Source organism: Sciurus carolinensis, chromosome 12 (assembly GCF_902686445.1).
Source record: "Sciurus carolinensis chromosome 12, mSciCar1.2, whole genome shotgun sequence".
Lineage (NCBI taxonomy): Eukaryota > Metazoa > Chordata > Mammalia > Rodentia > Sciuridae > Sciurus > Sciurus carolinensis.
The window spans coordinates 86,629,277-86,642,825 of NC_062224.1; positions in this window are offsets into that span (position 1 = coordinate 86,629,277).

Here is a 13,549-nt window from a genome sequence, read left to right on the forward strand (position 1 = left end):
TGAGATTATTTCCATCCTGCCTTTTTTTTTTTCCTGTTAACATGTCCTTTCTCTTGTGAAATAATAGTAGTTGTAAATGATGGTTGAACTTTGGTGAATCATCATTTGATAAAAAGTTGATAACCTAATATTCACTTCTCTCCAATTCAGTCACTCATTCAGGAAACTTGGTTGCTTCGTGAAGTTCCAAAGTATGCACACCACTATTCTGATAACTGAACTAAGTGACTGTTCAGATTAGCTTCTGAAAAAAATAAAAAAGAAAATAAAGGAAAAAACAGCTCCTATTAGCATTCAGAAAAACAAAGCAAAATTTTTTTTTATGTGTTTCATATTTGCTATGGAAACAAAGTTGTAGTTTCAAACATGTTGGTATTTGAACAAGTCAATGGCATATGGACTAAATTTTCCTTCTTTTTTAGTCTCTAAAAATACAAAGCATATCTTCCTTGAAAGTGTTAGTTAGGAATTAGGTTGAAACATTTGGGGAACTCTTTTCAAAATAGATTTGGAACCATCAGTGGATCTCAGGAAATGGTCATTTTGCTGCTTTCATTGTGACCTATAGACAGCTGGAAAAATACACTGTACTTTTTGGTGATATTTGATCTTTTCAGTTAGGACACCAGGAAGACTTGGAATATGTAGTATTGATTAACAGAAACAAAACAGACGCTTCCTTGTCCTGATTTCATTTTCTCACCTGTTCTCCATCTTTCTCCTCATTTTCTGGATCAGAGAAATGTAACTTTCTGTTTAGTTTCTTGTGTTGTTCACTTAAAGATTCTGGGGAAAAAAACTGGAAGGGGAAAATTATACCTCAATGTTGAGAATTTGAAAAGGAAAAAGCTTGCGGCATCCAAAATGATATTCTTGATGGAATTTAAAATTTGCACCATGTGAGAAATACATTACTTTTAGGTTATTCAAAATAAAAGCTGGAATTGGAAAGAAAAGAATAGCAACAAAAGGCCAAGGGGATTAAAAATGTGCTGAGATAGCCCTTCACCCTTCCAAACCAAAGAAGCATCTTTAAAAATAGAAGAAATGTGTTAATGCTTTTACTAATCCATTTTAAATCTGCTTAAGCTCATTTTCACTGCATTGTAAAATGTTTGCATATTAAATTAAATGAGCACAACTCAGAATAACAACAACCATTTTAAGATAAAAATTAGGAAATTTTTATTTGTTTGCAAGTAAAATTGGAAATCTAAGAACTGTCTGGATGTGTGCACCATTATCCCCTGACGACATCTTGTGTGAACGTCTTAATATTCACATAAAGGCTCTAGACAGGTTTTATTCCTGTACATCATTTAACTTCTTATTTTGCTTCAAATGAGTTTTATTGCTTGCCTTCCATGAGCCACCTAGATGTTCTGGTTAACTTGTTAGAGTCGGGGCAGGAATGCCAGATGGGAGCAGGGATATGGGGGCGGGACTGGACAGAAGCTGGAGTGGGTAGGAGCTACAGCTCATCCCCAAATTTTTGCCATTAAGTATGTTATTTTTTCATCAAAATGAGGAAAACATTTTAAATAACTTAGGGAATTCTATGTCAATATTAAACAAAAAAATTAGAACACCTTCCAGTTATGACTGACATATTTTTTAATACTTAAAAATCCAAGTTTTTCTAATGATGAAAATAACCCATATACATTTATTTAACTTAAAAAATATAGAGAAACAAATGGAGGGCTGGGGTTGTGATTCAGTGATAGAGCACTTACTTCCATTCTCAGCACCACATATAAATAAGTGAATGAAATAAAGATCTATCAACATCTAGGAAAAAAAAGAAGAAGAAAAGAAAGAAAAACAAATGGAAAGAGGGGTGGGAGGGGGGAGGAAAAACCAACAGAATGAATCAAATACCATTACCTATGTAAATGTATGATTACACAAATGGTATGCCTCTACTTCATGTACAGAGAAACAAGATGTACCCTATTTGTTTACAATAAAAATTTTTTAAAAATGAATCTAAATGATGACCATTTTATAGAGAGATTTTTGTGGGGTATATGTAAAATTGTAAATGAAAACTTTTAGCATCATGATTGGCAGACTAAAAACTTGAGCTCAGGGAATATTAACTGCCTTCCTGTTTCTCTGAGAATAATACCAATGTGAAAAGAGTTTAGAGAATAAGAGAACAACCTGCCATGTTTCTTTTAAATGTAATGTCTTGTCAAATTTGCCTTGGATTATTCTTTAAGAAATAAATCATCATAGGCACAATTTAAGTTTCCCATGTCCTATCTATATCTCTATTCACCTCCTTCTCTAGAAGTAAATTTTGTTCATATTTATCACTCCTATGCATTTAAAAATATTTAATTGAAAAACAAAATTGTCTCTATTCACCCTTAAAAAAAAGGAATAATCAATGATAGCTTCATCCTCCACAGATATCCTTCACATATCCTTTTGTTTTGTACCAAAATGGTTTTCTCGTATGTCCCATTTGTAATTTATTTCTTTCAAATAACAGTATTAAATCCTTTGATATCAGTAAATATTCACCTAAAACTTTAATTGAATGCATAATAGAATTTCATTGTATGAAGGAATCTTTTTTTTTACTTTAATCAAGTCTTAGTTATAGTATATTTTTGTTATTCTATATTTTTGTTTTTATGAATAATGCTATGAGGAACACCCTTACATTTGTGTCTTTGCCCACCTCACTGATTATTCTTATATGTGGTGAGTTTGTAAGCATAACCCACTGAGCCATCTTTATGAGTTTTGGGGTTTATTGCCTTTACTGCCCTTTGGATAGATTGTATATATTTTTGTGCACACCAGCAATGTGTAAGAGTATATTTGTTGTTGTTATTTTGGTACTGGAGATTGAACCCAGAGGGCTTAACCATTGAACAACAGCCCCAACCCTTTTTATTTTTTATTTTGAGACAGGGTCTCTCTAAGTTGCTTAGGACTTCACTAAGTTGCTGGGGTTGGCTTTGAACTTGTGATCCTCCTGCCTCAACCTCCAGAGCCACTGGGATTATAGGCATGCACCGGGCAAGAATATATGTTTTTTAAATTTGTATTTTAATTGCTAACTGGTAATGTTAAAGATTGCTGCATAATTTTATTTCCTTTTTTCTCCCTTGTATGAGACCAGTTTCTCATTTTTTCATTATTCAGCTTTTTGCAAGAAAGACATGTTAAATATAGCATTAAATATAGCAGCTCTTTGTCCATCAAAAGCCATCACTTTCCCTGATTTTCATTTCTCTTTTAATGTTAGTTACAACACTCTGGGTTGGACTTGTTTTTCTGTATCAGGTATGTCTATCTTTTCTTTAACAGTTTCTGCCTTAGATATTAACCTTAGAAAAGGCTTTTCTCCAGAGCCACCCCAGCCCAAAGTTCATTTATATGCACAGTATATACATATTGTGGCAGATGTTTTGTCTCCAGAATATCCAGGCTCCTTTGTTTCTATCTCAAGAAGAGGTTTTAGCTAGGTCCAGTGACACACCAGCAATCCCAGCTACTTGGAGGTCGAATCAGGAAGATCACAAGTTCAAGAACAGACGGAGACATTTAGTGAGACCCTGTGTCAAAATAAAATAAAAGGGTTTGGAGTGTATTCCTGTGGTAGAGCACCCCTAGATTCAATTCCCAACACCACAAAACAAAACAACAAAAGCAAAAAAAGAAAAAAAAAAAACAGTTTTACTCTAGGTACTTACACAACCATTTTAATTAGAATTTTTCCAACAATGTTGATTGTGAAGATTGTTTTTTAGACTGTGCCATTAAGCTAATTGTTTGATCAATTTTCTCTGCTCTGAAATTAAACTACTCCCCTTTTTGCATTTTCTTTTGCTGTTTTGTTAAGAATATTTTTATTGGTATTAGTTCTTTTCTAGGTGAATGTATAAAAAGGATTTGATATTTTTTGTATAATGTTTTTGTCCACATAGGGCAAGAGCTTCTGCTGTTACGAGTTTTCTTTTGTGACCATTATTTTTAACAAGTTAGGTTGACTAAGTAACACCTTTTTTATTTATTTATTTTTTGTGTGTGTGGTACTAGGAATTGAACCCAAGGTTTTCCATGTGTTAGGCAAACACTCTACCACTGAACTTCATTCCCAACCATATTTCATTTCATTTCATTTCATTTCATTTCACTCATTTGAGAGAGGGTCTGACTAAATTGCCCAGACTGCCTCAGATTCATGATCTTCCTGCCTCAGTCTGCAGGGTATTTGGGATTACAGGCATGTGCCTCTACATCTAGCCCTGCATAACATTTTCACCTCAATACCTTTCTGTCTGTATCCTTGTTCCCATTCTCTTCTCCCTCTCTCTCTTTCCTCCTCCCAATCAGAGAACAGTAAAAAGAACTGCATATAGATTGCAGGTGTAGCTTAGAGGTAGAGTATATGCCTAGCATGTACTAGGCCTTGGGTTCAATCTCCAGCTTAAAAAAAAAATTTGTATAAACTATTCTGGATTTTTTGTAAAAAGGAAACAGTTTTGATGATTACATATGTCCTTTCAAATTCACTTCCATTATTCAGATTTATATGTGATAGACCAATACTCCACTCCCTCTTTCCAATCGATCTGCGTTAGTTTTTGTTACTATAATAAAATCCTGGACATAATCAGCTTATGAGAACTTATAAAGGTTTATCTCGATTCACAGTCTTAGAGGTTCCAGTTCATGACTGGTTGGCCTTGTTGCTTTGGGCCTGTGTGGAAGCAGCACATCATGAAGGGAACATGGGGGAGGGCAAAACCACTCACATCATCATGAGACAGAAGGTAAAGAGTAGAGGAATATGTGGATAGTCCCACAGTTCCCTCGAAGGGCATGCCCCCAATGATCTGAAGACCTTCTACAAAGCCCTTCCTTGCTACCTCCTAATAGTGCCACTCTGGAGACCAAGACCATGGGCCTTTGAGAACAGTCAACATCAAAACTGGAAGACCTGCATCAGTCTCTTTGCTCACTTTTGGGACCATTGTGGGTGAGCACCACACAGATTCAATGACCTTTTCTGGAAATAGCACTTTTGTACTCATGCTTTAGGGAATATTTAAAATCAACTATATTGTAAACCAATTATATTAAGTAATCAAATTAGGTACTTGATTTTTATTGATGAGCAAAAAGAATGGATTCACAAGCCTTAAATATCTTTTGCCAAGAAGAAAATTTGCTGACAGATGGTATGAACAGCTGAAAACACAAAAGTAAAGGCTACTTGTTCCTGCTTTGCAAAAAGTTTGCATTGGTATTGTGAAATTGATTACAGAATTGTCCATTCTACTATAAACTCAAATAATATTTATAAGAGACAAATGATACTTTTAATTTATAAGTGATTAAAATTCAATTTGTTTATTTACACCCATTGTTCATACAAATAAAAATTGTCTTTTGCTTTTTAAAATAGACATTTCAGCAATAATTCACTAGGATTCATCAGTTATAATATGTGTTGTATCTTGAGGTAATTTATTTCTGTCAATGAAATATTTTTCATCATTTTCAATTAAATATATAAATGCAGAGAAGACATCATTTCTTGGAATAATTGTATGTGATAAATCAATAAAACCTCAGTGGTGGTGCATACCTATAATTCCAGCAACTGGGGAAATTAAAGCAGGAGGATTGTAAGTTCAAGGACAGCCTGAGCAACCTAGCAAGACCCTGTCTCAAAATAAAAAATAAAAAGGGATCTGGAGCTGTAGCTCAGTGGCAGAGTGCTTGCCTAGCATGTGTGAGGCACCAGGTTTGATCCTCAGCGCCACATAAAAATAAACAAATAAAATAAAGGCATTCTGTCCATCTACAACTACAAAAATTTTTTTTAAATTAAATATAAAAATAAAAACCACTGGGGATGTAGCTCAGTGACAAAGTGCCCCTGGGTTTCATGCCCAGTATCAAAAATAAAAGGACAATAAAATCTTAAAGTATTGTGTGTTATAGTAGAACTCTATTAGAGCTCTCCTAAAATGAATAACTAAATTATAGCAAAAGTTTGAACTAATGCTAAGTCTAAAAGTGGCGCGCCTGCCTAACACACACCTCCAAACAGAATGCAAACATTAAAAAAGTGTCACTGCCTTAATTTTAAATCTCGTAATGACACTTAAAAGTAGTATTCAACTTTAAAAAATCATTTCCACTCAGCATCACTCCAGCCGATGAAATGTTACAAAAAAAAAAAAAATTGTGACTCAAAGGACTGCATTGTGGTGCTTCAGACATTCCATGGGACTAGAGAAAATGCTGAAGAAAACAATGCAGGGGACAATCCTGCTCCCTGGAAGGATGGACCAAGTGATCTCAGAGGCCTTGTTCATCGCTGAGTTCTGCAACACTTCAGTGTTATTCCTGGTTTCAAGAAACTTCTAAAAATTATAGATTCTCTCTCTCTCTCTCTCTCTCTCTCTCTCGCTCTCTCTCTCTCTCTCTCTTTCTCTCTCTGTCTCTCTCTCTACCAGGGACTAAACCCAAGAGGGCTTTACCACTGAGGCACATCCCCAGTCCCAGCCCTTTTTAGTTTTTATTTTGAGACAGGGTCTTAGAGGCTTGCTAAATTGCTAAGGCTGCCTTCCAACCAGCTGCTGGGATTGCAAGTATACACCATCACTTCCAGCAGCATTATTTTTGTAGATAAATTAATTACTGTAGTTTAGATTAAGTGATTTTTAATTCTAAGTCCTTTCTAAAAAAAAAAAAAAAAACAGATTCAGTAGAATCTCACATATTTTTTTCTTTGAGAAAATTCTCTGAAAACAAACTACTCACTTTTTCCAAGCAAATGTCTTAGTTCTTACCAGATTCCAAATGGAACTAACACTGCATTATGTAACAAATGTGAAGAGTATGATTGGTTTTTAATCAAAGGTCTTATTGAAAACACTCTCTTTGCTAATTGCATGCGTTCCCAAAAAGTGAGAACACAACTTTTGGAGGGAGAAAATCAGGTTGTACATAAAATGTTTGATTTGTTTTATTTGCTGTGTGTGTGTACATGTTTTCTGAATTTGTAAAAAGTAATCCTTTGACACCAACTTGTATGATGAATAAAGTGTTCCAGCCAAGTTCTAAATCTCAGCCAAGGGAGGTTTAAATGGCAAGTGTGGGGCAGGACCATGCCCTTCCTGCAGCACGACTCTGTGACTCTGTTTAACAAAGACTCATTCATGAGTCTAGTCGGCCACTTGATGCTTGAATCTCACCAGGGAAACACTAGGTCGCTAGAGCAGTCGGTGAGGTTTGTCAGAAGAACCCCAAGGCATGGAAAGAAACAATAAGATACCTGACATCTTCCTATGCTCTGGACTTTTAACAGATCAAACCTTCATTCAGCACAGAGATTCATTAGGAAACAATATGTGTTTAATAAAACTAAGAAACTTCAAATTCCACATGTTGCACAACCAACTGATTCGTTTTCTTCAATTTTGTACTTTCTGTCTTCAAGCACATAACCACCTCTTAATTAGAAAAATCAACCATTAAAAACCATTACTTTCAGGGCTGGGGTTGTGGCTCAGTGGTAGCACACTTGCCTAGCATTCACGAGGCCCTGGGTTCAATCCTCAGTACCACATAAAAATAAAATAAAGATATTTTAAAAAATTACTTTCAAATTTCATATATTTCAGTCTTTGAAAAAAATCAGTAACAAAATGGGATTGTTTATAGACCCATTCCTTCTTTGTGGATTGTAATCTTATTTTAGAGTCTTGTGAAAGAAGAATCTTTGATTCTTTCTCTACTGTATTTTAAGAACTGTTAGAGAAATTTTTCTACTGGAAAAACCAAATAAAAATAGCACAAGAATAGATTAGTACATATGGTTGGATCTGTAGCTCATTGGTGTAGCATGTGCTTTTATTTATTTATGTATTCATTCATTCATTCATGTTGGTACCTTGATTGAACCCAGGGGCTAACCACTGAGTCACATCTCCAGCCCTTCTTTTATTTTGAGACAGCATCCAGCTAAATTGCTTAGGACCTGGCTAAATTGTTGAGGCCAGCCTGGAACTTGCCATCCTCCTGCCTCAGCCTCCCTAGTCACTGGGATTACTGACTGGTGCCACCAGCCTGATTTAATATGTGTTTAGCATACGCAAGAACCTGGGTTCTAATCCCAACACACACACACACACACACACACACACACACACACACACACACTAGTATACAGTTGTCAACGTTTTCCATTTTTAGTTCTACATTTTAAATTCTCCATATCCTTAAATTTTAAATTCCTACAACAGCAGAAGCATTCCCCACAAGACTTTAAAAAAAAAAAAAAAAGGCTTAAAACAGAAGATTATACAGGCATAAAAACTTAGTATCATGTCACTCTGCGGTCACCAGTTCTGCAATTTTCCTGCATTGCAATTTTCCTGCACTTTTGTGTTCCTCTCTCACCCGGCAAGCGTCCCTTTATGGCATGTGGAGACCGTGTGAATCACTCGCCAGGCGCCTTCCAGGCAGGTGAGTTCTACTTCGGCTCCCAAGTTCACTACTGAGGCAGGGTGTTATCGGGGTGGGGGGAGGCGGACTTAAAACCTCCCTCAGTTTCAATTTCCTCTTTTTTTTTTTTTTAAATTTTTTTCAGTATCAGGGATTGAACCCAGGGGCACTTAACCACTGAGCAACATCCCCAGCCCTTTTATATTTATTTAGAGACAGGGTCACTAGATTGCTGAAACTGGCTTTGAACTCACAATCCTCCTGCCTCAGCCTCCCAAGCTGCTGGGACTACAGGCATGCGCCCCCACACCTGGCTCTCAATTTCCTCATTCTGAAAAAAAGGTGCTGAAGAAGACCATAGTAATCACAAAATCCTATGGCCTAAGTAATGAAGCCACATTTAGCTGGAGTCTACCCTTTCTTCCCTCCCACCCCCATGGGGTGGAAACGCAGCGCCTCCTGCTACACAAGCACTCTTGCCTGAGCTACACCCCAGCGCTAAATTCGCGGTTTAAACTCGTTTGTATCATTATGTAAAGAATTGTTTAGTCTATTTCTGTGCCCATTATACCTTTGTTGTGCCCAGCAGCTCGAGACCCCACAAAGACCACCAGAGGCCACGATCAATGCAAGCAACAAAGAGTCATTTATTAGCAAGCTGGAGCCTGGTCCTCTTCGCACTCGATAACAGGTGATGCTAAGAGGCACCGAGCCCTTGTTAAGCAGGGTTTTTATAATGAAAGGCAAGCGGTTTTACAGTGTTTTTTTAATTGGTTAACATATAAAATTGTATACAAAGCATGTTAGTTTAAGTTCTGGGTCACCCTGACCCCGAGAGGAGGGTTGTCATTACCTTTAAGTTTGCTTTTTGGGTCAGCTACCTGGCCTTTACAGATAAGATAAGAGAGGAGACGAAAATTCTTTGCGGCTTTTATGAGGGGTTGAGGGCAGTTTGGGAAGAGCCTACTATTTACACAGGTGCAAGCTTTTTCTATATTTTCACCTTCATTGTCATCTTGTGCGTACACCTCTTTTAATTCTTTTCCTTTTTCCTCTGGTTCCTCATAGTGTTCCTATTAAGTTCTACCTTCAGGTCTGTTTCCTCTTTCTTGATCATTCCTTCATTTGCTTTAAATACTACTCTGTCTGTACTCTTTCCCTAGAGAAGCAATTTCAGAAAGCACTGCTTACCTTTAAATGATTTCTTCTTTTTTTTTGTTACAAGTAAAAAATGTGCTAGGCACGGTGGCGCACGCCTGTAATCCCAGCAACTCTGGAGGCTGAGGCAGGAGGATCGTGAGTTCAAGCCCAGCCTCAGCAACTTAGCGAGGCCCTGAACAACTCAGCGATGCCCTGAGCAATTCAGTAAGACTCTGCCTTTAATACTGTCTTTAATAAAATATTTGTATGATGTGTCAAAGTGCATTCTACTGTCATCTATAACTAATTAGAACACATTTTTTAAATCTAAAAAAAAATTTTAAATAAAATGCAAAAAAAAAAAAAGGTGCGTGGGGGGCGGGCAGGAGGAGTCAGGGATGTGGCTTGGTGGTTAGTGCCCCTGAATTCAATCCCTGGTACCAAAAAAAAAAAAAAGTTGTTATTAAATCAGTATTTCATAGGCCATCCTTACTCAAGTTCACAATATTAGAAAAATATTTCTAACATCATGTTATGTTACTATATTAAGACGCTAATGAAATGATTTGAAGGAATAAATCAGGTAGGATCGATTTTACTGTATTTAAAATGTTCTTATATTAAAATATTTCAAGCTTACAGAAAGTTACAAAAATAATCATAAAATATCAACCTGTGTTAAATTTAAATATTTTGTGCCCTACCCCCAGATTGAATTCAGTACCTCTGCTCTAACACTGAACTGTACCCCCACTGCCCTATATTCTTGGGCACATGTGTAAGAGTTGCTAAGAGCTATGAATATGTACATCTTCAAGCAAATTATGTTTTCACCCTCTGACTAACACGTGCAGTAATAAACCAAACGTTTTTTTTCCTTTTCACCTCTTTATAATTTTATTCCATATGAATGTTTAACAAATAAAACTCACTGTGCTTTTAAATTTCATATTAATATTATCATACCATCTTTTCATGAACATAGAGATTTATCTATTCTTGGCACATTTATATCAAGTTCTTTCTTTTTTGTGTGTGGTGCTGAAGATCAGATCCAACTCCTTGTACATGCTAGGTGATTGCTCTACTGCTGAGTCCCATCCCGAGCCCAGATTTATTCATCTTGATTATTGTAAAAATTTTTATGAGTAAGCCACAATTTATCCATTTTACTGTTAGTAGATATTTAGATGGTTTCTAAATATTCACTGTTGCAAATGGTGTTAGAATTGATATTCTTGTACTTGCCTCCTTGAGCACATATTTGAGAATTGCTAAGAATTATGAGTATACACATCTTCAGGCTATTCATATACATATATATATATATATATATGGTATATGGTAAGTATATATATGGTGTATATATGTACATTGCTCTCAAAAGTGGCTGGGGTTATAGCTCAGTGGTAGAGCACTTGCCTAGCACATGTGAGACACTGGGTTTGATCCTCAGCACCACATAAAAATGAATTTTAAAAAATAAAATAAAGGTATTGTGTCCAAAAAAAATTTTTTTAAGTGACTGATTCAATCTATGGTCCCACCAGCAGCACACAAATTTCTTCTGTTGCACATCTGTGCCAGTATTTGATGACATTGTCAGACTTTCTGGTAGAATGAAATGCTTACTCAGTTTGGTTATAATTGGCCTTTCTATGATTACGACTGAATTTAAGCACTTTAATTTTGTGTTAATTGAATTTCTTTTTCTGTGACTTGCTTGCTCATATTCTTTGTCCATTTTGCTTTTCTGTCATCTTTATTCTACAGAGAATTTTCCTTTGTAGATTTTGTGAGATAGATATGTAATTTTAATTTCCATGCAATTAATCATTTTTTTCTGGCTCTGATTATTGAAGTTTCTCCTTTCCTCTCTGATCTGAATGTTGTATGCAGGTCTCATGGATGAATGATCCCATTTTGCTACTTTTTATTTAGTACTGTTGATCTATTTCCCTGCATTAATACCACAGTCATATTTTCATAGCTTTCAAATAAGCATTCTTATTTGGCACAGAAAATAATTTTTACCTTTCTCTTCAAAATCATCTCTTCATATAAATTTTAAAATTTACTCACCAAGATTTTGGCTGGAATTATGAGTTCAGAGATGAATTGGGGGAGATAATGGGCATTTTTATAATAGTAGATCTTCCAGTGAACAAAGCATATCTCTATATTGATGTGGTCTCCTTTCATTTCTTCCAGTTAGTTTCAGAATTTTTTTCTAAAACATTTCTGACATGTTTTTGTTAGATTTCCTACTAAGAATTTTAAGGACTTTTTAAAATTTGTTTTTGAAATGAGGTTTCACTATGTTACCCAGGCTGGTCTCAAACTCCTGGACTCAAGTGATACTCCTGTCTCAGCCTCCCAAGTGCTGGGACCACAGACCTGTACTATCATGCCTGGCTATGAATTTAATACTGCTATATTGCTGTATATAGAAATGCAACTCAACTGGGCGTGGTGGTACATGCCTGTAATCCCAGCAACTCAGGAGGCTGAGAAAGGAGGATCACAAGTTCGAGGCCAGCCTTAGCAATTCAGCCAGACCTTATCTCAAAATAAAAAAATAAAAAGGACTGGGAATGTTGCTCAGTGGTAAAGTGCCTCTGGATTTAATTCCAGTATCACTCCCCCCCCCAAAAAAAATGCAGCTCAGTTTTGAAAAATTCTGTTATTAATTCTAATAATTCTTTGATTCCCTGGATTTTCTATGGTAATGTTGGTAATTGGTAATTGTTAGTTTAATTTCTGTCTTTCTAAGTTGTGCATTTTGCAAGCTCATTTCTTTGTGGGCTAATGAGAGATGGGAAAATCCATGCCTCAAAGTATTCTTAATAAGTAATACATAGGGGCTGTGGTTGTGGCTCAGTGGTAGAGCACTTGCCTAGCACGTGTGAGGCATTGGGTTCGATTCTCAGCACCACATAAAAAAGTAAATAAAGATATCCTATTCATCTGAAACTGAATATATTTTTTAAAAATAAGTAATACTTAAATTTATGACATATGCATAACTGCTCAGGCTGCCATAACAAAAGTAAGCTCCGATGTCTTTCATGAGGACACGGATGCTACCAGATCTGGGCTTTACCCTTAGAACTCATTTAACCGCTTTATGCTTCCTCAGAGGCCCCATCTCCAAAGACAGCCACACTGGGGCTAAGGGATTCAATATATGAATTCGGAGTGGTCACACAGCAACCAGTCCATAACGTGGCCTACCTGTTCCTGCCCCCTTGCCCAATAATTAGGAGCTACATCAAACTGATATTTTAAATCAGTTTATGTCTTTTAGCTGGATAATTTATTACATGTGCATTTATCTTTAGACATATTTCCACCGTCCTTTTTGTACCTGCTACTTACTCTGCTTTCTCTATGCATTTCCTCCCTCCTTTCATGTATTATTTTAAATTGGTCAAGGTTATTTCCCTCTCCACTGCTTTGAGACTTATAGCCTACTTCTTTTATCTTAGGAGTTACAGTTAAAGTCTCAACATAAATACGTTACGTGATGATGTCTAAAGGCAGTGCCTAGTTCTGTCCTCTTGAGGACCAGTACCCTAACCCATGAACCACGCTAGTCTCTCCCATTTCACAAGTCGACGTCCAGGATTTCACGGCCATGTTGTTTTATTCTTATATTATTCTTATTGCTGTTGGTATTTAAAAGAAAATAAGATAACATGTTTTAGTTTCACCTACTTGCTCACCATTCCTTCTTGCATCTTTTTTCCCTCCGTGCTGGGGATCAAATCCAGGGCTTTGCATGTTAGGCAATTGCTCTACCACTGAGCTACATCCCAACCCCTTTTCTTGCATCTTAAATCTCCTTTCTGAGATTATTTTCCTTGCCTTGAAGAATATAATAATTTTTCAGTGATTGGTAAATTGTCTCCATTTTCGTTTATGG